The sequence below is a fragment of the Salvelinus sp. IW2-2015 genome, linkage group LG9 (assembly GCF_002910315.2).
Source record: "Salvelinus sp. IW2-2015 linkage group LG9, ASM291031v2, whole genome shotgun sequence".
Taxonomy (NCBI): Eukaryota; Metazoa; Chordata; class Actinopteri; order Salmoniformes; family Salmonidae; genus Salvelinus; species Salvelinus sp. IW2-2015.
In genome coordinates this window covers 11,213,251-11,240,838 of record NC_036849.1, presented here as the reverse complement: position 1 = coordinate 11,240,838, position 27,588 = coordinate 11,213,251, and the positions used below count along the sequence as shown (strand labels likewise).

At 44.3% G+C, this 27,588-nt stretch overlaps 1 pseudogene; it reads right to left on the bottom strand.

The window, feature by feature from the left end:
• Positions 1 to 1,208: 1,208 nt before the first annotated feature.
• The window catches only part of LOC111968564 (cysteine-rich motor neuron 1 protein-like), a 125,593-nt pseudogene continuing 99,213 nt past the window's right edge, over positions 1,209 to 27,588 (bottom strand).

Here is a 27,588-nt window from a genome sequence, read left to right as displayed (position 1 = left end):
ATGTGCACACACAGTGAATATTCACTGAAAATATTGGGCATATTTACTGAGAAGATTGTAGTTGTTTTTTGTAGTGGATTATCCAAACATTCAAATAAAATAATAATAATACAATTATGCATCAGCAAAAAACATTCTGTCATGACTGGCTGCTATACTCCACGTGGCAACATCTGTTAATCTACCTATACCACATCATCATCACTGAATGGATGTGACTGAGGTTATGAATTAGTCTTCCTATCAACAGCATAATCAGTCAAATATGGCATACGTGAACATATATTTAGTAAAAAGATGATGAATGATATAAATCCAACTAATCCTATAGGGATAACTGCAGACATGTATTATGTGAATGTAGTGCAGAAGATGAAGGATCTGGAAAGTGGCTATCAGCTAAATTTGACATGACATTGTGGTTTTCTAAAAGCTCTCTGTCTCCTCCCAGTGGCTTGTACTGGTCATTTGCGCATGTGCTGCATAGTACTAGATAACGTGACAGTAATTGAACCCTGTTGTTCAGTCCCTTATTCACCCACCTCCAGACATACTGACATTGACTTTGGTCCATTACTGAGAAGTTACATTAGCAGTTACTGTTAAAAATGAGAGATGGAATCTAATTTATTCACTCAGTGTTATTTTTAGTTGTAGCAGCTAAGAAACAATTCCTATGAAGAGGAAAGTCTACATGGAGTACCAAGGTTATTATAGCTACAGTTTACTTTTCCCTGAGGGAGTTGAACCTTCAACCTTGCACTCCTCTTACTTACTGAGCCATACTGGGCCAGGTACTGTATCACTTAGCAGACAACTGGAAGTGGGTCGCACATTATTTATCTGCCTCAGCTGGCTGGCTGGGTCTGATAAAAGGTTTCGGTGCCATAACATTCATCCCATTTACTGTGTCAGTGCTCGCTAAATGGGTTGACCTATAGGTGTCTTTTCAAAGTGCTGCATTTGGAATCATGCTTTTGTACCCCTTGAAAACATGTATTTGATTGAATCTATCCTCTAGTCTTCATCTGGACCCATAGAGATTTCTGCCTCAAAATAAGAGAAAGGCGCAGCTTTTCGACATTTTCTGCTTGAAATCACTGTGGGTAGAGAGGAGATGGACAGGTTGAGGTCAGATTCCCTGAGAGGTAAGAATGACACCACCAGTACTATTAATACTAATAATGATTGTACTGAATAGCCACACGTCTGTTTTCAAATCATTTATTGTGCTGCAAAGAAACAAACAAAAACAATACAAGAACTTGCAAAAGAATCTGCTGTGCTACGGGAAATTCAGAATCAAATCTTTATCTATCCTCTTTATGAATCTTGTTTTTGCAATATCATCATTATCAATATCAACATGTTATTTTTACATAAGCATGAAACAACAGTAATATACAGCCTATAAAGGGGATTGGTAGTTGTGTAAATTAAAGGAGTAAAGGGACAGAATGGGGACAAAGAGATATCACTCCCATCTCAAAGGGCTATCTTTATTGGAACAGAGGAACAGGCTCATTAGGTCGTCAGACTTTTGTGCTTGGACAAGGCAGATCTAGCCTGATCCCAGATCTGTTTGTGTTGTCTAGCTAGCCAACTCATATGGTCGTTATCACACTGCGTGACAGTCAAAGTGCATGACAATGACCATAGAAGTTGGCAAGACAGCACAAGCAGATCTGGGATCAGGCTGGTCCATAGGTGTCCAAAAACCCTGATTAAAGATGAGGAAGCTTGTGATCCTCCAACTTCTCCACCTGCCTAAAGTACATCCTTATTTAAACGCTCTTTGAGACCAACACAACACCAAAACAGTTTCACAATTTCAGCTGCATTATCATTTAATCTCCTATTATGTTCATGTTCAATTACCTTACTCATTAATAAATTATTTAGGTCATTTAACACAATAAATTAAATTGTATTTTTTTTCTCTCTTTCTTTCCAACCATGTTTTTTTGTGTTTATTTTTGATTTGGCAAGTGATGCTCAAGTATTTACAACAATACTTGGAGGATGCACTGAAAAATACAAAGATTTCACCCTGTAAGACCCATTGTGAATAAGATGCTTATCTTGTAGGAGCACTTTACTCAACCAAGAGTTGTAGAGCCATGTCCTGCAACCTACAGCCAAGTCATATAAGAACTCAGCCAGTCAAGGTGACGTGTGTGTACAATAGAACTTATGGTCCTTATTCAAATCAATCACTATTATTCATCACTTATTCATCACACTACATGTGTGGATGTAAGTGGGGTTTGAATAACGTGGTTTGTGTCCAGATGATAGAGCGGCATAATAGGTTGGAGAATCAAACCAATCAACTGTTCTTTGAAAACATACAGTAGCTGTTGGTTATACAGTAGATTTGAGTATGTTTGTCCTATGTTTGGAGAAAACTTAGAACAAGAGCAAGCTTCAGTTGCAATTACTGTTTTGAAAGTTAAATATTTCTCCCTCTCGCTCTTATCAGAAATCAGGGGCGCAACTTTGGTTTTAGAATTTTTGTATTTTTTTATCCAGTCGGATAAACACTCCAAACAGCCTACCCGACCGCTCGGAGGTATCCCCATGGTCCTAAAGCACACAGTTGCCTCGTCTTGCATCACATTCCAATGATAAAATTGGGGAGGTGTGGACAACATTTTTATTTCAGAATGTGGGGGGGGGACATGTGAAGGTTGCACCCCTGTCAGAAATACTTACCTATGAACAGAAATGCAGTGCCTCCATACAGTAACTGTCATTTGTCTCTGTAGGATTATTACTAGATTCTTGTTTTTACAGTTCTACATTAAACACACAATTATGCAGAGTTTTAAGTTGTGGTTTTGCAGATCAAATATTCAGAAGCAACTGGAACCTAATTTGTAACACTGGATCTCACAGGGCTCAGAAAAAAACTAAGGGCACCTCTTTCAATGAAAAGTATTTGTAAAAAAAACAAAACACCAAGAGGTTATTTTCTAGATAAAAGTGCCAAGATGTATGATTCTACGTACATTTTTGTCAGACAGATTAAGATACACCCAAGACAAACTATCACAAGTCGACTACTACCCCTCCCTTCCTCCATCCCTCCATCCCACCCTCTCTCCCAGAGCTTATGTCCACCCACTTTCCAGTAGTTTTGACATCCGAAGCAAATGAAAGAGAAGAATAAAAGATTGAGAGAGCCTGGTACTGCTCAGCCCAGAACTCACTTGTCATTATATGGTTGGCATTTTGGACATTGCTTCATTCAGGGAAGCAGATTGACACAAATAGATAGGGAACTCACAGACCAATCAAACAAAGCCCTCATGGACATACAATGGGTTTTTTGAAAAATAAAATTGACATCAAATAAATGAGAAAAAAAGATTGATGTTCGCCTTTTTTCCGTCCCGTCTCTATCACTCCTCTTTTTGACTTTTTTCAAACAAGCAAGGCAAATGGAATGCTAGTTCTCATCAAGTGTGCCACTATTACATCACATCTCTTTTCTCAATCATAAATACATTCAATAGGAAATGAATGGAGAAATGTACATGTGAAGAAAACAAACCTTGTATGTATGAATGTGTGTTGACACACGTACATACATGCATACACAACATACATACACACACACACACATATATAGTCACACAATATTTTCATCTTTTGCAGTAATATGTACATAAGTGTTCCTATAATGTTTGAAACCAATTTTTTTGTTGCAAAGAATAAAATAACAAAGGTGCTTGGGTAAAATGAGGTGATGCAACAGCCTCCAGAAGAGGAGACTGTTAGTCTCACAGCCAGTAAAACAAAACAAAAGGAGGAGAAAAATATCAAAGAGCTACTTTACCGTAGCTCGTCTTCAGAGACCCCAAGAGAAAAGACATTTGAACATATTCGTTGATACTATGTTTCCTTGTATTCTCAGTGTTTCCTAAAGGAGCTAAAGAGTATCTCTATGTATGTGTGACTCAGTGGAAAACGGGCTTACAGAAACAAAGCAGCACTTGTAAAGCATATGCTCAAGTCCTCAAGAAATACACTCGCTTCATCCTGCCTTTATCAACCGGAACCCCTTTATTCTTTATCCAAATAAAAGACACCATTGTTTGGAGTGAGTGAAAGTTAGAGTCAACTTGCCCTTTGATGTTAAATACATTTAGCCAAATTATGATGGAGATTTGAAAATGATGAGGAAAATAAGAACATCTAAGAAAAATAAACAGATATTAGAAATCCAAACGACTGACCAGGGAGAACAACAGCCTGGTGATGGAGCGAGTGACACTTCTTCTTCTTTCTGTCCACTTCCTTTCCAACAGGTGACGTTCCACAGGAAAAGAAAAGACAACAAGCCAATTTTGACGTTTTCAAAGGAGGGAAAAGTGGAAGGAAAGAAGGGAGGAATAGTCCAGCTTGAACAGACCTGAGAGAGGTGCTCAGTTGAGTTCTGTCTGTGATGGGGTCTACGGTGTCTGACCTCTCTTTCTTTCCTTCGTTCACTCTCTTTCGTCTGAGCGCCACATGAAGTCCGGCAGTCGTCAGTCCGTCCTGCCATGGCTTAGCTCAGCTCAGACAGGCCACAGCGTTCCTCTAGCCTCTCTCTCACAGGGTGTGATTTTTATTTGACAGACAGTCAGAGGAGCTTTGGTTCTAAAAGTTCAGTGTTCAACAGAAAACAATAGCTTGGATTATTCGGTTTATCTCTTCAAAGGCCTTTTTCAAGGAAGCAGGAATGCAGGAAAATACCATAGCTTGAAAAATACCCAGTTTGTCCTAATCCCAAAGATTCATATCTAACTTTTAACTTTACACACACACACACACACACACACACACACACACACACACACACACACACACACACACACACACACAACACACACACACACACACACACACACACACACACACCTGTAACACTCACAATCTTTTTATAATAATCTAGGGAAGTCTAAGATTCTGGTTCTCCCATTGTGTCATCATAATCCTAATTCTATTCTATTTTGTTTGGTTTGTTATTAATCTTGAGGACATTTTCAATTGTCTGTCTGTTCTTTTTTTTGTTCGGAGTGATTGTTGCTAGTTTGCTAGTGATTTTGTCATCTTATAGGTTTGGTGACATTTGTCTGTCTGTGGTAAGTCATAGTTGTTGTGACGGTACTGTAGGTAAGGTGCTCTCTCATTCTCTCTCTCTCTGGTTTTGGCTGCTTGCTGACTGCTGAGTACAGGACGCGAGGTGAGGCCAGTCTGTCTCACTGAGTCTGGTAGAAGTTGTCGGCCTGCAGGTTGTTGAAGTTGTTTTGTTTCTGCATGCTGTAGTAACCGCTGTACCTGGAGTCAGGGTCAGCGATCCGGAGCATGCACTGTGAACTGTCCACCTGCACCTTGGTGCCTTTCTGGCAGTCCACATATACCAGCTGGTTGTTGAGGCAGGTGGGCTATAGAGGACACACACACATTTAGTTACCTCCACAGATAACAATCTAGTTAGGCTCAGAGCCTTAGATATGGATTTTATTTGTATATTCATACTATGTTATATTTCTCAGTAAGGCTCTGCTCAGGCTGTATACATAGAGTATTTACTATGTTATTACTATATAGCTAGACAATGTAATCATTCTATGTAATAGTCATATTTTTTTATATTCAATTAGTTCTATATTCAAAAGTAAAGACATTGATCACGTATGCTTCTCCATAAGCTGCTGATATGATATTCCCTGGCGTTTTATACCGTCAACTATATTACAACAACAACCCACAGGCTGCAGTAAAGCAGGACAGAAACCAACCAGGCATACAGTGCATTCGGAAAGTATTCAGACCCCTTGACTTAAAAAAAAACAAACATTTTGTTATGTTACAGCCTCTGAAATCGATTAAATAAAACAAATCCTCATCGATCTACACACAATACCCCATAATGACAAAGCGAAAACAAGTTTTTAGAAATGTTTGCACATTTATTCAAAATAAAAACAGAAACACCTTATTTCATAAGTATTCAGACCCTTTGCTATGAGACTCAAAATTGTGCTCAGGTGCATCGTGTTTCCATTGATCATCTTTGAGATGTTTTTCAACTTGATTATAGTCCTCCTGTGGTAAATTCAATTGATTGGACATGATTTGGAAAGCCACACACCTGTCTATATAAGGTCCCACTGTGTTGAGGCACAGATCTGGGGAAGGGTACCAAAACATTTCTACAGCATTGAAGGTTCCCAAGAACACAGAACATAATTCTTAAATGGAAGAAGTTTGGAACCACCAAGACTCTTCCTAGAGCTGGCTTCCCAGTCAAACTGAGCAATCGGGGGAGAAGGGCAATCGGGGGGTCAGTGAGGTGACCAAGAACCCGATGGTCACTCTGACAGAACTCCAGAGTTCCTCTGTGGAGATGGGAGAACTTTCCAGAAGGACAAACCATCTCTGCAGCACTCCAACAATCAGGCCTTTATGGTAGAGTGGCCAGACGGAAGCCACTCCTCAGTAAAAAGCACATGACAGCCCAGCCACTTGGGGTTTTCCAAAAGGCAACTAAAGGACTCTCAGACCATGAGAAACAAGATTCTCTGGTCTGATGAAACCAAGATTGAACTCTTTGGCCTAAATGCCAAGCGTCACATCTGGAGGAAACCTGGCACCATCCCTATGGTGAAGCATGTTAGTTGCAGCATCATGCTGTTGGGATGTTTTTCAGCGGCAGGGACTGGGAGAATAGTCAGGATTGAGGGAAAGATCAACGGAGAGATCCTTGATGAAAACCTGCTCCAGAGCACTCAGGACCTCAGACTGGGGTGAATGTTCACCTTCCAACAGGACAACAATCCAAAGCACACAGCCAAAACAATGAAGGAGTGGCTTCGGTACAAGTCTCTGAATGTCCTCGAGTGAACCAGCCAGAGCCCGGACTTGAACCCAATCGAACATCTCTGGAGAGACCTGAAAATAGCTGTGCAGCGACGCACCCGATTTCAACCTGAAACTCCCCTAATACAGTTGTGCCAAGCTTGTAGCGTCATATCCAATTAGACTAGATGCTGTAATCGATGCCAAAGGTGCTTCAACAAAGTACTGCGTAAAGGGTCTGAATACTTTTTTCATTTATTTCACCTTTATTTAACCAGGTACAGTAGGCCAGTTAAGAACAAGTTCTCATTGACAACTGCGACCTGGCAAAGATAGAGCAAAGCAGTGCGACACAAACAACACAGGGTTACACATGGGATAAACAAACATACAGTCAATAACACAATAGAAAAGTCTATATACAGTATGTGCAAATGTAGTACGGGAGGTAAGGCAATAGATAGGCCGTAGTGGCGAAATAATTACAATTTAGCAATTAAACACTGGAGTGATAGATGTGCAGAAGATGAATGTGCAAGTAGAAATACTGGGGTGCAAAGGAGCAAAAAAATAACAATATGGGGATGAGGAAGTTGGGTGGGCTATTTACAGATGGACTATGTACAGGTGCAATGATCGGTAAGCTGCTCTGACAGCTGATGCTTAAAGTTAGTGAGGGAGATAAGTCTCCAGCTTCAGTGATTTTTGCAATTCGTTCCAGTCATTGGCAGCAGAGAACTGGAAGGAAAGGTGGCCAAACAAGGAGTTGGCTTTGGGGGATGACCAGTGAAATATACCTGCTGGAGCACGTGCTATGGGTAGGTGCTACTATGGTGACCTGTGAGCTGAGATAAGGCAGGACTTTACCTAGCAAAGACTTATAGATGACCTGGAGATAGTGGGTTTGGCGACGAATACGAAGCGAAGGCCAGCCAACGAGAGCATACAGGTCGCAGTGGTGGGTAGTATATGGGGATTTGGTGACAAAATGGATGGCACTGTGATAGACTACATCCAATTTGCTGAGTAGAGTGCTGGAGGCTATTTTGTAAATGACATCACCGAAGTCAAGGATCGGTAGGATAGTCAGTTTTACGAGGGTATGTTTGGCAGCATGAGTGAAGGATGCTTTGTTGCGAAATAGGAAGCCGATTTTAGATTTAATTTTGGATTGGAGATACTTAATGTGAGTCTGGAAGGAGAGTTTACAGTGTAACCAGACACCTAGGTATTTGTAGTTGTCCACATATTCTAAGTCAGAACCGTCCAGAGTAGTCCTGCTAAACGGGTGGGCGGGTGCAGGCAGCGATCGGTTGAAGAGCATGCATTTAGTTTTGCTTGCATTTAAGAACAGTTGGAGGCCACGGAAGGAGAGTTGTATGGCATTGAAGCTCGTCTGGAGGTTTGTTAATGCAGTGCCAAAGAAGGGCTAGAAGTATAGAGAATGGTGTCGTCTACATAGAGGTGGATCAGAGAATCACCAGCAGCAAAAGCGACATCATTGATGTATACAGAGAAAAGATTTGGCCCGAGAATTGAACCCTGTGGCACCCCCATAGAGACTGCCAGAGGTCTGGACAACAGGCCCTCCGATTTGACACACTGAACTCTATCAGAGAAGTAGTTGGTGAACCAGGCGAGGCAGTCATTTGAGAAACCAAGGCTGTTGAGTCTGCCGATAAGAATGCGGTGATTGACAGAGTCGAATGCCTTGGCCAGGTTGATGAATACGGCTGCACAGTATTGTCTTTTATCGATAGCGGCTATGATATTGTTTAGGACCTGGAGCGTGGCTGAGGTGCACCCATGACCAACTCGGAAACTAGATTGCATAGCGGAGAAGGTACGGTGGGATTCGAAATGGTCGGTGATCTGTTTGTTCAGTTTGCTTTCGAAGACTTTAGAAAGGCAGGGTAGGATGGATATAGGTCTGTAACAGTTTGGGTCTAGAGCTTTCCAATCTTTAGGGATCTCAGACGATAAGAAAGAGAGGTTGAACAGGCTAGTTATAGGGGTTGCAACAATTGCGGCAGATCATTTTAGAAAGAGAGGGTCCCGATTGTCTATCCCAGCTGATTTGTAGGGGTCAAGATTTATGACTTAAGATATTTACATTTTATATTTTTTATAAATTTGCTAAAATGTCTAAAATCCTGTTTTTGCTTTGTCATTATGGGGTATTATGTGTAGATTGATGAGGGAAACAATATATTTATATTTAATCCATTTTAGAATAAGGCTGTAAGGTAAAACAAATTTAAAATACTTTCCGAATGCACTGTAAATATGGGTAATGTCTCCCCCTACCTTAGTGGGGGTGCGATAGCAGAGCACAGGGATCCACTGCTTCTTCTGGTTGACGTAGAGCAGAGCTGTGATGGTGAAGAGCATCATGACGATGGGCAGTGCCACCCATGCCACAGAGTGCAGTCTGGTGTCCTCACTGGGAACTGGGGTCTTCCCATCCAGATAGGGCATTTGGAGACTACCAAAGTCCCCTGTGACAAAGGGAACACACAAACATTATGAGACTCAAACCTTTCTTTATCATGGGATGTTGGCATGTTTATATATAATCCTCATACCGTTGGTAGGTGCAGTGTAGGATTTCAGAAAATACTTTTTTATGTCTTAAAAAACGGCTGTTGTAACCTCACGTGGTATGTGTATCAATCATAACATAAGTGTGCTAGAAACTAAACAATAATGTGGTATCCTCCCAGCAACACTCCAACTACACTAGACATGTTTTGGCATAGCAGAGTTATGGAGAATTGAATCAGTCCCTAGATTGCAGTTAAAAGGAAAGAGCAGACTCTGCTCCTGGATGAAGAGTTACATATGGACATCTGCAAAAACATTTAGCAGCTACAGCAGCACCAAGGAGACAGACACTCTAGATTCCTCTCCCCCACTGCACCTGCTAATGATGGGGATGTATCAAGTATATATATGTGTGTGTGTGTGTGTGTTTGGTTTTACTATCCTTGTGTGGAACAAAAATCCTCATATTCGGACAAGTGGGGACATTTCGCCGGTCCCCACAAGGAAAAGGGCTATTTTAGGCTTAGGGGTTAGGTTTAGAGTTAGGGTTACAATTAGCGTTAGATTTAGGATCACAGGTTAGGTTTAGGGTTAGGCGTTAGGGTTAATGTTAGGGTTAAGTTAAGGGTCAGGGAAAATACCATTTTGAATGGGAATCATTTGTTTGGTGTGTGAGTTGTGGAGTAGGGGAGCTTTTTTTAGCAGCATGACAGACCAGGAAGTGATTGATTTGAACTCTGACCTCTGAACTGGGGCATGATGTCATTTTCACTGCGTGTGGGCCAGGCAGGCTGGTTCCTGTCTCCATGCTGGTCTGTCTTCTCGATGGGCACGTTGGTGGGGGCTGGTGCGTACATCTCTATGAGGTAACATAATATGGAAACACGTGGTTAGGTAAAGACGAGAGAGAGAGAGAGAGAGAGAGAGAGAGAGAGAGAGAGAGAGAGAGAGAGAGAGAGAAATAACAGTGAGTGGTGAGTGAGGGACCTTTGGCTTTTTATTAATTGAGCCTGATTCTGAGAAAAAAGGGGATGTTATGCATTTCATCTCCACCCAATCTCATCTAGGGATTAAATTACACTGTCTCATCTTCGTCTTCCTTTTCTCCAACTGTTCAACCAGCTATTGTTAGGGTCCACAACCACAGCTGCCGTTATGGGGGCAGGGGAGCAGACCTGTGTTTTTTTTTTTTCAAATACTTCGTGCTTTACTCTAGTCTGCCTAGAGTGCCAGGTGGATGGGATTTTCACTTTCGGCACTACTCTATTGGTTCCATTAAGTCAGCCAAGCTCAATCAAGAGTAGATAAATAATTTGAAATGATTTCTAATAGTATTTGAACCCAGCGGGTGTGAATTACGGGCAGTGGCGTTCTCCTCAGAGCTCTGCTGTGAGTTTTATAATTACACTACTGCTGCATCTCATCGATCCAGGGCCTTTAGTGACATAGAGAACAGAGAGGGAGCTATGATCAATGCTATTTCCTAGCCATAGCAATGCATGTTAATTCACCACACAGCCCAGTAAAACCCTAATCCCTCCATTCAACTATTAATATCAATGAAGGTGTGTTTGCTGTGGTTGTCCTCCTCAACTACTCAACTCATTACTTAACAGTCAACCAAATAAATATTTGAGGGACATGGTGTGAATACATAGCAACATCAATGGGAGGACATCTGCACTCTTTTATAGTCCTTCTTTCAAAGTAGTGAAGGGAATATACATAAGGTAAAATCAATGAGGTGCAATGCCTTCTAGCAGAGTGGATCTAACCTTCCACAGAGTTGCATTCTTTTCCAGAGAACGCATAGAGCCCCTAGTTATCCATTTTATACCATGGCTATAATTTAACACATTTACTGCCAGAAATGTTTTCATTTGCAGGTAGAAATGTGTTCAACATCCACTGAAGTAGCTAGCAAGTTTACTAGATAGCTACAGTGGATGCCTTGGTAACCAAACAAACAGACTTGCTCGTTTAGCTAACCAAATCTTCAGTCCTAGCTTGCTATTATTTAACAATGCCAATAATGTTTTCACTTCGACTTTTGCTTTCAAATGCAGCTCAAATATAGAACATGTAAGAATGAACTATAGCCATTGAATTCTACTGTGCTGATATACCGTGTGTTGTAGGGAAATAATGCATGCTCTAGAATGCCTTTCAAGCCAATCAGAAATGAGTATTCAACAATGCTATGTTATTAATAGCATTATAAACTGTGTGGTTCGAGCCCTGAATGCTGATTGTCTGAAAGCCGTGGTATATCAGACCGTATACCACAGGTATGACGAAACATTTATTTTTACTGCTCAAATTATGTTGGTAACCAGTTTATAATAGCAATAAGGCACCTTGGGGGTTTGTGGTATATGGCCAATATACCACACCCCCTCGTGCCTTATTGCTTAAGTAATATTGCAAGGGAGTGTGAACACGTGTGTGTGTGTGCGTGTGTGCGCGTGTGTGTACTGTATGTTTGAGGGGGAAGGAATTCATTAGAGGCAATGAGAGTGAACGGCAACAAATACACACACACACACACCACACCACACAACTCACACACACAACACACACACACACACACACACACACACACCCACACACCACACACAACACACACACACACACACACACACACACACACACACACACACACACACACACCACACACACCACACACACACACACAACACCTGAACACAATGGGGCAGCAGCTGCCCTCCACTATGGTGGTTGGTGCATGGCAGGCGGGCAGCTGACAGTAGAGCAGAGGGTCTGTCCCTAAGGCAGTAGCAGTGTGTACAGCTGTCTATGTTCCAGCGCCTCCTCGTCTGCATATGTCTTCCCATTAAGTGCACACGGCTCGCGTGGGTGCATCTGTCAGGAGACACGGGAGAAGATCAAATAGGATCAACCTTGGGACAGGTAAATAATGGAGATACTCATTCAGTAAACACGGCAACAACAGACACCATGCAGACACACATACACACACAGACATGCGCACGCACATGCATCCACATGCACGCCAGCACACACGTTTGTTTTACCATCCTTGTGGGACCAACACATTTGTTCCCATTTAAAATCCTATTAAAACCACTAACCTAACCTTAACATACATAACCCTAACTTAACCCTAACTCCTAACTCTAATTGTAACCCTAACCCTAAACCTAACCACTCAAGCCTAAATAGCCTTTTTCCTTGTGGGTACTGCGAAATGTCGCCACAACGGATAGTAAAACCTGCTTATCTGCTTATCTCCCCACATTGTCTATAGTACAGGTAGGTCCAATTATTGTGTGTGTGTGTGTGCCTGCATGTGTGTGTGCAGCATACCGAGGAATAGGGGCAGCACGTCCTTTTGCGTAGCACAAGGGCCTGGCACCAGCGCAACGGGTGGGCAGGACTCTGAGAGCTGATTCTGACCGTCCAGACACACACAGCTGGAGCAGGTGTTGGGCTTCCAGGACTTGCTGCCAGGAAGATGTCTCCCTCCTCGTTCCTGCAGTAGCTGGGCATGCTTCATTACTGGGAGACTGGGGAGTGATCTTTCTGCTATCTATAGGAGGAGAGGGAGAAACACACCAGTCAGGATCAACTCGACTGCACACCTCAGGCTCAGGTATGCTCTTCAAAGATGTGTTCTTTAGATGTGACTCGTAGCTCTTGGAAGCCACAGAGCACCTAAGAACTGGTTCATCTGACAAGAATACATGGTTGGATTCCAGGGCTTAATATATTGATGACATTCAAATGGTAGAATGTTCATCTTTGCGTCTTTGGTATATTCAGCATAAAACATCTTCAAACAAACAGCTTAACAAGATGCAATATGTAACTTTTTGGGCGACCCGCCAAATTCACAATATAAATGTGAGTTATAGATCTGTCATTCTCATTGAAAGCAAGTTAAGAAGCACACGGTAAATCTGTTCTATGTGCACTATTTCTATACTATATATTTCCCATGGTTTAATGGTACAATGATTCTCTACACTATACTTGCTGTTTTTGTCGCGCAAACTGAAATTAGGTGAACTATTCGAATTTAGACAACCAAAAATGCGGAGCGATTTCTGCATAGTGCTAGTGCATCTTTAAATCCAAGACTTGTGAGAGTTGAGTTGGTGCCTTCCAGGCATCTCTTGTGCTGTTACACTGTTTTACTCTGACAGAGGCCCAAAGCCCGCCCTGTCTGTTTCATGTTTGGTTTGGTTGCTATGTTCCCATTTTCTCATGCCATCTATGTCTCGAGCTTCCATAACTTATGCAATTAATGCACATTCTTTTCTTTTTAACTTCGCTCTCTTCTCTTAACATAGTTCTGATTCTGGACTATTTACTCTCCTCTCTCCTCTTCTCTCTCTCTTCTCTCTCTCTCTCTCGCTCTCTCTCTCTCTCTCTCTCTCTCTCTCTCTCTCTCTCTCTCTCTCTCTCTCTCTCTTCTTTTCTCTGCCCAGTGTCTCTCTCTCTTTCCCCTCTGTGTCCCCCTCTCTCTCTCTCTCTGGCATAAACATTTGGCCATCCCTCTCTATTTGTTATGCCATGCATACTAATCCTTTGTGCAGCTGTATTGTTGTATGGAAATAGAGCCAAGGCAAATAGTAACATGTACAATAGGATCTCTCGTCAATGCCAGTTCTTTGCAGCTATATATTACTTTTCTAGGACCTCAGTCACTTTAAGACTATCTTGAGACACGTATCCCCTTTCACATTCATCTCTACCTTTTATAATATATATATCAATATATGGCTTAGGGCTAGGCTGCGTTCTATAAGCGATATCATCGACTTGAGTGGCCCCGTTGCTCATATACAACTAACTATTATAGTTCGACTCAACAGATACCATCATGATTACTCAAGCTACGCTCGAAACTTGAATAACCAACGGCTACCAAACTCACCTGGGCAGTGAGGACAGCAGAGAGTCCTTGCGTTCTGACTTGGGGCTCTGGCACGAGCCGAAGGGCGGGCACACCTCTGTCTCACACAGGACACGCCCACTGTGACAGGTGCACTGGGTGCAGGCGTCGATGTTCCACGTCTCCCCCTCCACAAAGTACTCTCCCCCCGGTGCCAGACACACTGACGAGTCCCCCAGGTCTGGCTTGTGGGAGCTAGGCTCATCTGAGGGAGGAGAATGGAAGAGTGAGCACAGGGTCAAAGGTGAAACATATTGGAAACCGCTTTTTCATTAGTATGTACTGTATTATCAACAGTATCACCTATGAAACAATGAAGAAGATGGGAAAATCGGCAATATCTTTTCAGAAGAATTTCAGCTTTAAGATGATTTCAAGTATACACACCAACCATTCTTTCTAAGAATAGCCTACTACAAGTGCACAGTTGTTTCCTTATTTCATAAGGTTGTTTTAGGTTTCCTTACCTGGGCAGGATGGGCAGCACTGTCCAGCCCGTATGGCAGGGCTGTCGCAGGCTGGCACGGGGCACGAGATGAGGGTACACATCTCCCTGCCACTGTGGCAGTAACAGTCCCGGCAGCCATCGTGCCAGTTCTCCCCATTCTCGTGCCGTCTTCCATCCATGGACAGACATGAGCGCTTTTTCACTGATGGGGCGACTGATGAGGAGCTCTGGTCTGGAAGAGGACAAGTTTTAGAGATACAACTACCAGCATAACCCTAACCCTTACACTGTAAAGTACACTCTTAGAGAAAAGGTGCCATCTAGAACCTGTCCCCATAGGAAAACCCTTCGAAGAACCTTCTATGATTCCCTTTTTTCTAAGAGTGTACAGTGTTAGGCGGAGCAATCACTGACTGGCTTAAAGGATCAGGGGCCAACCAGGAACAAATCATTGTCAGGGAGAGAAAAAAACACCTTGATTAAAATCCTGTCGGAGATTCTGAGCCATACGGGGACGGATGCCCAATTTTACCAATTCAAAAGAAAGACAGATTTAAACGTTTTTCTCATTAAAAGAGATATGTTTTGAACCCTCATTCATTAATATTTGATAGGGAGTTCATTATTTAGTGCAAATCACAGCAGAACACAAGAGAAGTATCAATAATAGATCTGTGTGGAGGAGATGACCCCAGCCTGCCATCTGGTCACACCAAAGATGTAACAATATATCTCAAATGGCACCCTATTCCCTATATAGTGTACTACTTTTGACCAGAACCCATCAAAAGTAGTATACTATTAAGGGAATAGGTTGCCTTTCATGACACATCCTTAGTCATATTCTATATCCTCAACATCCATCACAACAAAAGTTTGGTTCTTTCTGATGGTGAAGGTAGCTGACTATGATGAGAACAAAAATAATAACCAGATGGCCTGTCTGGCAGCAAGAGACTACTCCAGACAACTCTCTATGGGTGTAATATGTGAAACAAGAAAACGCTGACAGCAGAATAGTTATAAGGTTTAGGTACTGGTAGTGGTTCTCCAAGTCTGACAGGGGAAAGAGAGGAGAGAGTTTGGAGAACTTTTGTATTTTATTAGCAGCATCTAAATTATGAACGCAAAAGTATCAAAGGTTATCAATAGATGGCACTCACCTCTGCACTGGCACTTCAGGCAGCCCAACTCGTCCTGCTGGAAGCCCATTGGACAGGGTTTGTCACAAGGTAACTCTGGACACTTCTTACAGCGGCAGATATCACAACCATGCTTGTTCTTTCTGATGGGAGTAGAGGAGAGAGAGGTTAACATCACTTATTCACAAGGTTGGAAAATATAGGTCCTAATTTCTATAGTATATGCTACAGTATCTGAAATGGAGAGCCTATAAAATCCACCTTTGCTGAGTGTGACGGCCCATGTCCACTAGGGATGATGTCAGGTGATAAAACAACGAAGGCCATTAATTTTCATTGAAAGTAAAGTGATGAGAAGCGAAGTGTCTGGGGGACCGTTGGACAATGCGAAAATGGCGTGGGGGCGTGAACAGGGAGAAAGCTGAATGTTATGCAAATACTCAGCGATATCGCGGTGCAATACACCGATCGAAGCTCACTATAGCTTCTAGCCCCTGCTAGATTGGCTCTTGATACCTAGCGCTACCTAGCATGCTGTTGGCTTGCTAGCAACCACATGACGAGCCACTCTGGACGAAGCTAGCGTGGCTATGCGAAGCATCACTGGTTATAGATCACAGCCGTGAGGGTGGCCAAAATGGCCATCACGGTGGGTGTTGCAGTGAGGAGGCCGAAAGGACATCAGTTTTTCTGCCAAAGGTTTGGGCTTTTATAGGCAATGTTGACAATAAATAGGCGCCAAAAGTGCTTAACATACGTACAAAGCAACAATAGGAAGAAGAGCAACATAAGTCACTGCACTGACCTAACCCAAGCCTCAATAATGCCTGACAGCAATGTGCATGAGCTGCGGCAAGTAGGCCTACAGTATAGTCTGACTTTCCCGCCAAAACAGGATATGAAAGGTTTAAGAATACATTGTACCCATAATGCATTTCATCATGGAACATATTGTACCATTTCACACTTCACTCAACATGTTTGCATGAACCACAACATAGTTGAGCTCTTGACCACCCTTCCGTTTGCCTGTCACAATCTCCGACCAGGAAACATGAAGGACCCCTCTACAATTAGCCTACGAGGACAAATAAAGTAAGCATTTACATTTCTTTAGCTTAACTTTATTGTTAATGATCATTAGTGATCACTTTGTAGTTATATTTTTAATCAACAAATGCAGCTCAGTATTGAACACCATTTTCACTTCACAACACATCCGTCATGCTGACCATCAACAGGACCCTGAACAGTTTCTACCCCCTCAAGGGTGTCCCCTCCTGTACTCCCTGTTCTCCAGGACTGCATGGCCACGCACGACTCCAACACTATCATCAAGTTTGCTGACGACACAACAGTGGTAGGACTGATCAACGACGACAATGAGACAGCCTATAGGGAGGAGGTCAGAGACCAGGGCAACAACCTCTCCCTCAATGCCAGCAAGGCAAATGAGCTGGTAGTGGACTACAGCAAACAGAGGGGCGAGCTCCCTGCCATCCAAGACCTCTACTCCAGGCAGTGTCAGAGTAAGACTAGAATAGACTCTATTGCTGTTCTCTCAGCTATTGCACGGCAAGCGACACCAGTACACCAAGTCTGGAACCAACAGGAACCTGAACAGCTTCTACCCCCAAGTCATAATACTACTAAACAAGACTGCTAAATAGCTAATGGCTACCCGGACTACCTGCATTGACCCTACATACTTACACTGACATCCCAACACACACACTACATACACTCACACCTCAAACACACATAGCATGCACACACATGCATACTGACGCCACACACACACTCGTACCCCTGCGCATCGACTTGGTACTGGTACTGCCTGTATCTATCCATGTTACTTTTACTTGTTATTGTTATTCGTTATTCCCTGTGTATTTATTCCTCGTGTCACTATTTCTATTTTGTATTGCATTTTTTATCTTCATCTTAACTTTGCATTGTTGGAAAAGGAGACGTACGTAGGAATTTCACTGTTAGTCTGCGCCTGTTGTTTACCATGCACGTGACAAATACAATTTGATTTGAGCCGCAAACAGAATGTTTGGTGCCAAAACCAAACTAACTGGCAAACCCTCATCGTTTTTTACATTTATTTTTAGCAGCAGCTTACAACAGTGCTTGTATTTCAGCCTACGGAAAAACAGTATACCAAATCACACTGTAAAATGGTAATCACACATCAATAGCAGTTGAATAAATAGCCAAAATACTGTGCCATTAAATTGACAAAAAAAACATGAATGACAGAAAATTGTGCTAAAATAAGACTGTGCATGCTACAGTGGTCTATAGTGAAAGTGAGAATATTAAGCTGTGATGGTTTCATCTCTCACCTCAATAAAACAACAGCACTGATTACAGGTGACGCCCGTCAACTTTTAGTTTGCCATTGTGTTTGTTTGTGTGACATGCTTTAATTTACAACAGCAAAAGTTTGTTTGCCATGGTATCTGTGTCATTAGTTTGACATGGTTTTTGCCATTGCATAGAGAGGTAAACACATAGCAAACAGTCACACAAACATTTGCATATCAGAGACAGGCAGTGTGCAGCACCAATGTCATCAGTTAAAACAAGGACAGAGATAAGAGTGTGTGTGTGTGTGTGTGTGTGTGTGTGTGTGTGTGTGTGTGTGTGTGTGTGTGTGTGTGTGTGTGTGTGTGTGTGTGTGTGTGTGTGTGTNTGTGTGTGTGTGTGTGTGTGTGTGTGTGTGTGTGTGTGTGTGTGTGTGTGTGTGTGTGTGTGTGAGAAAGAGGCGTTGTGTGTGTTCACACGCGTGTCAACAGATGGCACAAATGACTGGCCATGGGGACGTATCAAACAAACGCTTCGCTCTGTGGCTCGCTGCTCTGACCAGACAGAGTAGGGCACCTTTCCTTTCCTAAATAAAAATTCACGTTCCAAATCCCCTCTATCCCATCCAGGCCCTCCTCTATCCCTCCATCCTCCCCCTCTTCATCCCTCCCTCTCCTCCTTCCATCCTCCCTCTCCTGCCCACTCTCTTATCTCATGAATAATAAGATTGAGGAGGAACAGCCATGTACAATCCACATTTGGTTTGGTGATAAGGAGCTATCAAGGGCCATTTCAGTTGTGGGGAATATCAATAGAGTCTGTACGGAGAGGAGACGGCGGCCCATTGAATTATTCAAACTAAACACTTTGCTGCTCGAACATAGGGTGTAAGCTATAACTTTGGCGGCGCATAAATAGATATCTAAAATTAGAATCTTAGATGCAAGCATTCACGCCGTGCACACTCATTCATGAGAAAGGAATGGGAGAAAGATAGGGGGAGAGAGAGGAAGGGAGCGAGAGGGGGCGAGAGGAAGAGAGGAAGGGAGATGAGAGAGAGAGAGAGACAGAGAGAGAGAGAGCGAGAGAGAGAGAGAGAGAGGGTGAGAGAGAGAGAGCAACGATTGGTTCAATGCAGGCACAGACCAGTCGAGTAACACCTTTACTGTATGTGACAGACCATTGTTGAGGGAGAGTTTAGTTTATGATAGGAAGGTAAATGTGTGGACAGGACACTGCCTGCCACCTAAGCGTTTTACTCTCTGTCATATCCATAACTATTCTGTCATAATAATTCCTAGCAGGCCAGCTGGCTGGTTGGTCCACATCGCAGTTAAGATACAGGGCAGATGGATTATAGTGCAGGTGGACCGGCCTCCCCAGGGCCTTATAGAAAAGCTGCTAGCTGCCCACTAGAAAATCTGTTATGAAAGAGAAGGTGTACTACTATTACTACAAGGGACTAGGGGAGAAGCGGTCTTTAAAAGAGCAATCTGCAGTTGAAACAAAGCGGTCATCCGGTCATACAATTGACTTTGTTTAGAAACATTGGAGTAAAGAAATCTTATATTTTGGGTTTTGATGGGGTCTGACAGTCTTATCTAAGCTCATGAATTTATATTCTTCAAGAATCAAGGTGTATGTATCATTATTTTTTGTCCAAAAATAGATAGTAGTAACTGCAGATTGTCCTTTTAAAACCACAAACTGTAATTAGTGTTTCAGCAAAACAGCAGCCCCGCTATAAATCTATTCCGTGAAACAACTTTATATTTTGGCTTCTGATGGGGTAAGACAGTTGTACTATGAGCTTGTGAGGCAATTATAAGTTACATTCTTCAATAGTCAATATATCATTCATTAAAATGACCATTTAACATCAGTAACTATTGCAGATTGTACCTTTTAACTTGGCTGGGAGTGAAGGAGCCTTAGGGGTTCGGAAGTGAGTTAGACATATATCCGGAACCATTCTGAACCGCTGACACACATTATCTGCTTCTCTAACTATGGTAATGTAATAAATCAGTAGAGCTGATGTGGGGGGGGAAATGATCTACAAGCTCATCAAATGGAGACTGAGATTGAGTCATACTATAATATTTTTGTTATTTTCAAAGTAATTTAATCAGAAGGTGGTATGGCTGTTGGGCATGTGCTGTAATTGTCCATTTTTATACAGTGCTGTATATCAAAGCTTTTGTTTTATAGCTCTACACGTGAGTTTCTATGCACAGAAAGCATAGGAGGTATGAGCATGTGTGTGTGTGTGTGTGTGTATACCTTCTTAACCTGCAGACAAGATTCCTTAGTGAAAGCTGTAATAAATGATTTATTACTGATGTACCTCTGTGTAAATGGAAATCCGTGTATTTGGTCTGGTGAGCCTACATGCACGGTACTAGGGGCCAGATGCATTTGGAGAAGCTAAAAGAACATCCTGTTAGAAGATTAGCCCTTCAGTTTCACTATCAGAGGCTATCCTTTACGGTGTGCAACAGCAACACAGAAAACCCAATCAGTAACCTGGGTGAAGCTGTCAACTGCACACGCGATGCCGGTTTAGCCAAAATGAGTTGTGGAGAAGGAAAAAGTTCTCATTTTGTCCGTTTAGGAGTACAACTCACTTAAGCATAACAGGCAAAGCATGTAACCAGGGTAATTTGTGACGTACGTGTGAAGGAGCCGCGATTTCAATTACAATTGACCATCTGTCAGTCTGTCTAGCTCTGTGAAGATCTACTGCTTTATAACGGCTGAAAGGGACTGGCAAAAGTAGGCATCATTTACTCTGAAACGACGCCGATTTTGAACCGCTTCATATTTCAAAGCGTGGGGCGCTGGAATGAAAACTATATGATAATTGTGTGAGAGCAGGGAATCAGCATGTTTGTTATTAAGTGTGTCTGAGTGGGTAGAGTGTCGGTAAAGACAGCGGGAGAGGAAGAAGGACGGAGGTAGAGGGGGAGGGAGGGAGGGAGGGAGGGAGGGAAGTGCTGTCTTACATGAATCCGAAGGGGCAGGCCTTGTCACAAACCACAGCCTTACACTTCTTGGGTCTGGGGCGACACTGACATACGTCACAGCCATGGGCATCTGTCTGCAGGCCGAATGGACACTTCAGGGTACAGTCAGAGGTCAGGGCACTGCACAGCTCTTCTCCTGTAGGGAAGACACAGACAGAAACACATCAGACATCAGTTTATAGCCAAAACCTAATAGTCATTTAATAGTTCTAAAAGTCCACTTATTCTTTTATGATCTGTGGCAATGGCTTAGAGGTGCATTAACTCATTTACATATCAATATGTCTTCATTGAGAGATACTCAAAATGAGGAATTGTTATTGAAACTCAGAAGTCATGACTTATGATAATGCTCTTTTCTGACAGGCAGGGATACAAAACATTAAACATCTTTGTTTTTAAAAACCCTTTCAAGATGTCTGAGTCTGCCCTCAGTGTTCCTTTAATCCATGTCTGATAATGTCCCAGACAGGTATAGTCATAGAAACAGTCAGACAGTCAGGAAGGAGAGAAAGAACACCAGAGAACAATGTCTCAATGTCATTGGCCCAGGGCGAGTTCTGTCCTCTGTATAAACCAATCCGGTGAGAGGAAATAATAGATATATTGCAAAACAGGCTTTACTGACCGAGACGTCAGACCAAACCACGTCGTGAACCAAACGGAAGAAAATGGACTGAAACAAGGACACACCCTGGATTTGTGTAATAAGAAACTCACATTTTCATTTTACATTGGAAAACGTTTTAAAACGTATTCCGCTTTGTACCCTAATGAATATGGCCCAGTACTCACGTGTCTTGCAGTGGCAGGTGCGACAGCTGTTCAGGTTCTGTCGGAAGCCGTATAAGCAGTCCTTCTCTGACAGTGAGCAGTTCTCTAATGACTGGCAGGTAGGGGGCGCCATCGTAATGTAGGTGGGCTCTGAAGGAACCAACAAAAATCACACACACCACTTTGGAGGTAAGTCGACTGAGTAACATCACTCAACACACACTTACGACGCACAAGCGCACACACACACACACACACACACACGCACACACACACACACACACACACACACACACACACACACACACACACACACACACACACACACACACACACAGCTTTGTTCTGGCATTATGACTAATAGGAGCCATCAGAGTCAAAAGCAATTTCTCCACAAACCCACACCTACCTTCCATTAAAGTGGGTAAATATCAGAGAACAATAGTTGAAAAAACCTGACAGCTACAATAATATCCTGTACAAAGGCACGACCAACTGCCCTCTGTGACCTGACTTCTCCACTCCTCCATCTAATGCATATCGCTTCACATTGAGGTGTCTGCATTTCAGTTCAGTTTGTTTGAATCCATTAAAAGATTATACAGCACTTAATCATATCGGAGGGCGTTGGCTGGCCATATTTCACAGTCATGGACACCAGCACACGGTTTAGTTATGACAGCTTTGAAAAATTCCTCCCTGATGCCTGTCACCCTGGCTGCCTGGCTGGCTGCTATCTGCTGTATGTGGCTCCTCTCTGCTGAGGAGGGGCCAGGACCAGTGCTGTTCTGTGATGATAAATATGAGGAGGGTTTACCAGGGTTGAAGAGGAGACCAGACCAGGAAGTCAAAGAAGGAGTGGGGAGGAAGAGGAGGACAGGGGAGGGAGAAAGATAGGAGGAGGTGGGAAGTAGGACAGGAGAAGGAAGATGGGGAGTAGGACAAGAGAAGGACAGGAGGAGGAAGAGGAGGTAGAGAGGAGGAAGAGGTGGGAAGGATGACAGGTGGTGGTGGGGAGGAGGACAGAAGGAAAAGGAGTTGGCCAGGAGGATTTAGGGGGAGGACAGGACAGTCAAGGTCAGAGGAGACACCAGTGAGTAACTGCGGCTTCTCTCTGAAGTAGATTATACTATCGTGAATGCAAATCACGTGTACGCTGGCCAGTCTAGTCTGTCACAAGAGACTATGAATGTAATGATGCACAAGATAAACATAACAGTAGAAAGAAAACATTCTGACAATGCTAATAATGCATAGACAATGCTAAATCTACTGGAAACCATTTCAAAACAAAATGAATAGAAGCCTATGAGGACATTTAATTAAACAAAGGCAAACAAATGTGTTGCTGAAAAGTTGGGGTCACTTTGTGATGAATTCATTCCTGGTTAACACAAAAGGGCCAGGTAGGGAGGGAGAGAAGGTCTGTCTGAAAACAGCGCAGTGCCAATTATTCTGGAGGTGCGAATTTAATTAAGTCCCATCAGATAAAAGTAACAAAATGACACAATGCTCTTTTCCCATCTGCTTTCCCCTCAAGGTTATTTGTCTCTGATGAACGCCTCCATGCTTTTATTTCAGGACTTAGAGTTATTATGAATTAAGAATGAGCTCTCTCGCTCTGATTTCATTAACTTGCTACGACTTAGGGCTAAAACAAGGTGTCCCTGTTAACAAACAACTGGTGGGCAGGCTGAAAACAGCCTGGTAGGTACAGTAGCAGGGGCATGGCAATTCAAGGCATAAAACGAATGCATTGCCAAATAGACCACACAAAAACAGTGACAAAACACACATACGACCACAAAGCAAGCACCCCCCCTCCCCCCCTCTCTATCCCCGTGTAGGTGAGTTATCCCCCCTCCCTCTATCCCCAGTGTAGGTGAGTTATCCCCCCCCCCGCTCTCTATCCCCAGTGTAGGTGAGTTACCCCCCCCCTCCCGCTCTCTATCCCCGGTGTAGGTGAGTTACACCCCCCCTCCCCGCTCTCTATCCCCTGTGTAGGTGAGTTACACCCCCCTCCCCGCTCTCTACCCCTGTGTAGGTGAGTTACCCCCCCCCCCATCCCCGCTCTCTATCCCCGGTGTAGGTGAGTTATCCCCCCCGCTCTCTATCCCCGGTGTAGGTGAGTTACCCCCCGCTCTCTATCCCCTGTGTAGGTGAGTTACACCCCCTCCCCGCTCTCTATCCCCGATGTAGGTGAGTTACACCCCCATCCCCGCTCTCTATCCCCGGTGTAGGTGAGTTATCCCCCCCGCTCTCATCCCTGTGGAGTGAGTTACACCCCCCCCCCCGCTCTCTATCCCCGGGGGGAGGTGAGTTATTCCCCCCCCCGCTCTCTATCCCCGATGTAGGTGAGTTACACCCCCCCTTCCCGCTCTCTATCCCCGGTGTAGGTGAGTTACCCCCCCGCTCTCTATCCCTGGTGTAGGTGAGTTACACCCCCCCTCCCCGCTCTCTATCCCCGGTGTAGGTGAGTTATCCCCCCCGCTCTCTATCCCTGGTGTAGGTGAGTTACACCCCCCCTCCCGCTCTCTATCCCGCTGTAGGTGAGTTATCCCCCCCCCCCGCTCTCTATCCCCGGTGGAGGTGAGTTATCCCCCCGCTCTTCTATCCCCGGTGTAGGTGAGTTATCCCCCGCTCTCTATCCCCAGTGTAGGTGAGTTACACCCCTCCCCGCTCTCTATCCCCGATGTAGGTGAGTTATCCCCCCCCGCCCCGCTCTCTATCCCCGGTGGAGGTGAGTTATCCCCCCCCGCTCTCTATCTCTGGTGTAGGTGAGTTATCCCCCCCCTGCTCTCTATCCCCGGTGTAGATGAGTTATCCCCCCCCGCTCTCTGTCCCCGGTGTAGGTGAGTTATCCCCCCCCCCCCCCCGCTCTCTATCCCCGGTGGAGGTGAGTTATCCCCCCGCTCTCTATCCCCAGTGAGGTGAGTTACCCCTCCCCGCTCTCTATCCCCGATGTAGGTGAGTTATCCCCCCCGCTCTCTATCCCGGTGTAGGTGAGTTATCCCCTGCTTCCCCCACTCTCTATCCCCGTGAGGTGATTATCCCCCCCACTCTCTATCCCCGGTGTAGTGAGTTATCCCCCCGCTCTCTATCCCCGGTGTAGGTGAGTTATCCCCCCCGCTCTCTATCCCCGGTGTAGGTGAGTTATCCCCCCGCTCTCTATCCGGTGTAGGTGAGTTATCCCCCCGCTCTCTATCCCCGGTGTAGGTGAGTTATCCCCCACTCTATATCCCCGGTGTAGGTGAGTTATCCCCCCCACTCTCTATCCCCGGTGTAGGTGAGTTATCCCCCCGCTCTCTATCCCGCGTGTAGGTGAGTTATCCATCCCACTCTCTATCCTGGTGTAGGTGAGTTATCCCCCCACTCTCTATCCCCGGTAGGTGAGTTATCCCCCCCTCTCTATACCCGGTGTAGGTGAGTTATCCCCCCCACACTCTATCCCCGGTGTAGGTGAGTTATGTAGCATTAAACGTTAAGCATGGCAGAGGACTCCAGAGGGCTTCATTCCAATGTGACAGCCTTGATTTGCTTAATTACACACTGTGTGTCTGGCACAATAACCACCCTGACAGAGAGGGGTGTCACCTTGAGGAAACCAGCTCTCCTAACAAATAATAATTAGGAAATAAAAATGCATAAAGCACTGGCCTGGCTGTGGGGAGCTAAATGAAGCTGCCGGGAGCAGAGGGCCGTGTGCCCTGGGGCCGCTGGGACAAGGGCAGGTCTGTGTGTGTGTTTGTGTGCGTGTGTGGACTGCCTGGGAGGGACAAGGGCAGGGGTGACAGTGGCAGGACCTGGCTTCTGTTTACCTGTGTTTCCAGAGTCCCAGTACATACAGAGGACCCCAGACCCAGTACACACAGAGGACCAGACCCAGTACACACAGGACCAGACCCAGTACACACAGAGGACCAGGACCCAGTACACACAGAGATCAGACCCAGTACACACAGAGGACCAGACCAGTACACACAGAGGACCAGACCCAGTACACACAGAGGACCGAACCCAGTACACACAGAGGACCAGACCCAGTACACACAGAGGACCAGACCCAGTACACACAGAGGACCAGACCCAGTACACACAGAGGACCAGACCCAGTACACCACAAGGACCAGACCCAGTACACACGGAGGACCAGACCCAGTACACACAGAGGACCAGACCCAGTACACACAGAGGACCAGACCAGTACACACAGAGGACCAGACCCAGTACACACAGAAGGACCAGACCCAGTACACACAGAGGACCAGGACCCAGTACACACAGAGGACCAGACCCAGTACACCTAAGACCCAGGACCCAGCTACACACGGAGGACCAGACCCAGTACACACTAAGGACCAGACCCAGTACACACAGAGGACCAGACCCAGTACACACAGAGGACCAGACCCAGTACACACGCAATACATAGCAATGACAACACAGCTCACACTGACTGACCCCCCCTCAGGTAGAAAGCTGACGGGCTCCAACAGGCAACGTATTGTACTACTGCAACTGCCACACTGTCGGTGACTATCTGGGTGTAAATCAATCTAAACAACCAGTGTAATTGTGTTAGAGTAATATTTGACGTTCCAAATACAGTAGACGAGACAATCCCATTGATTGTTCCTCAGATGATTCTACATGGCAGGGAAATCAGGCTGAGGTCCTAACCAGTGAGCTGCGGGGGTTCTATATAAAGGGTAGCCAGCTACACATCACCAATGTCAGGAGTCTTTGTTAAGGAGGCAGAGCAAGATCATTAAAGGGATAACGATGTGAGGGCATGCATTAAACTGTGCTGCTCACTGTCTTCTCTCTCAGACTATCTCTCATCCCCCACCAAGACACAATGGTCAATATCTCCAATAGTGACATTGTAAAACCCATCTTACAGTATCATACAAAAACTCATCCCATCCATGAATGGAATACAAATATGAATAGGTGTTGGGGAGAAATCACATGTTGCAATCGGTTCCAATCTGTTCCAGTCTCTCTCCAACCACTGTTGAAATTGAAGTCAATCAAAGCCAAGCCTAGTGACTTAAAACATGATGCTCCACAGAGATTCAATTCCCCTATCAGTAAATGTAATTGCTGTAAATGTGTGAGAGCGCGAGCATATCAAAGAAGGGAATAATATCTATATCTATCTCTGCTTTGATCTGAAAAACCCTGGAAAGGTATTGCTCAAAAAAGCCAGACGAGGAGGGCAGAACACACACAAAATCACAACCAGCAACACAGATATCCTACTGGGTTTAATAGCAGTGAGTGAACAATGTTGTGTTTATTGTGCCCATTTTACTTAACACTGATGCTCCAGTTATACGGTCTATCAAATAAATACACATGATCTGTTTTTATTAATATCACCATTCAGGGTGCATGGCCAGGCATGTGGCGGTTGGGTTAGCGTGGGAGGATTGAGGGATGCATCCTACCTCCACACCCTACCTGCCTCTCTCTCCCTAGATTTGAGGCTCGGTCACTCAAACACGCATAATTGCTTCAGAGGCAGATAGGCGCATAAAAGATTAATGG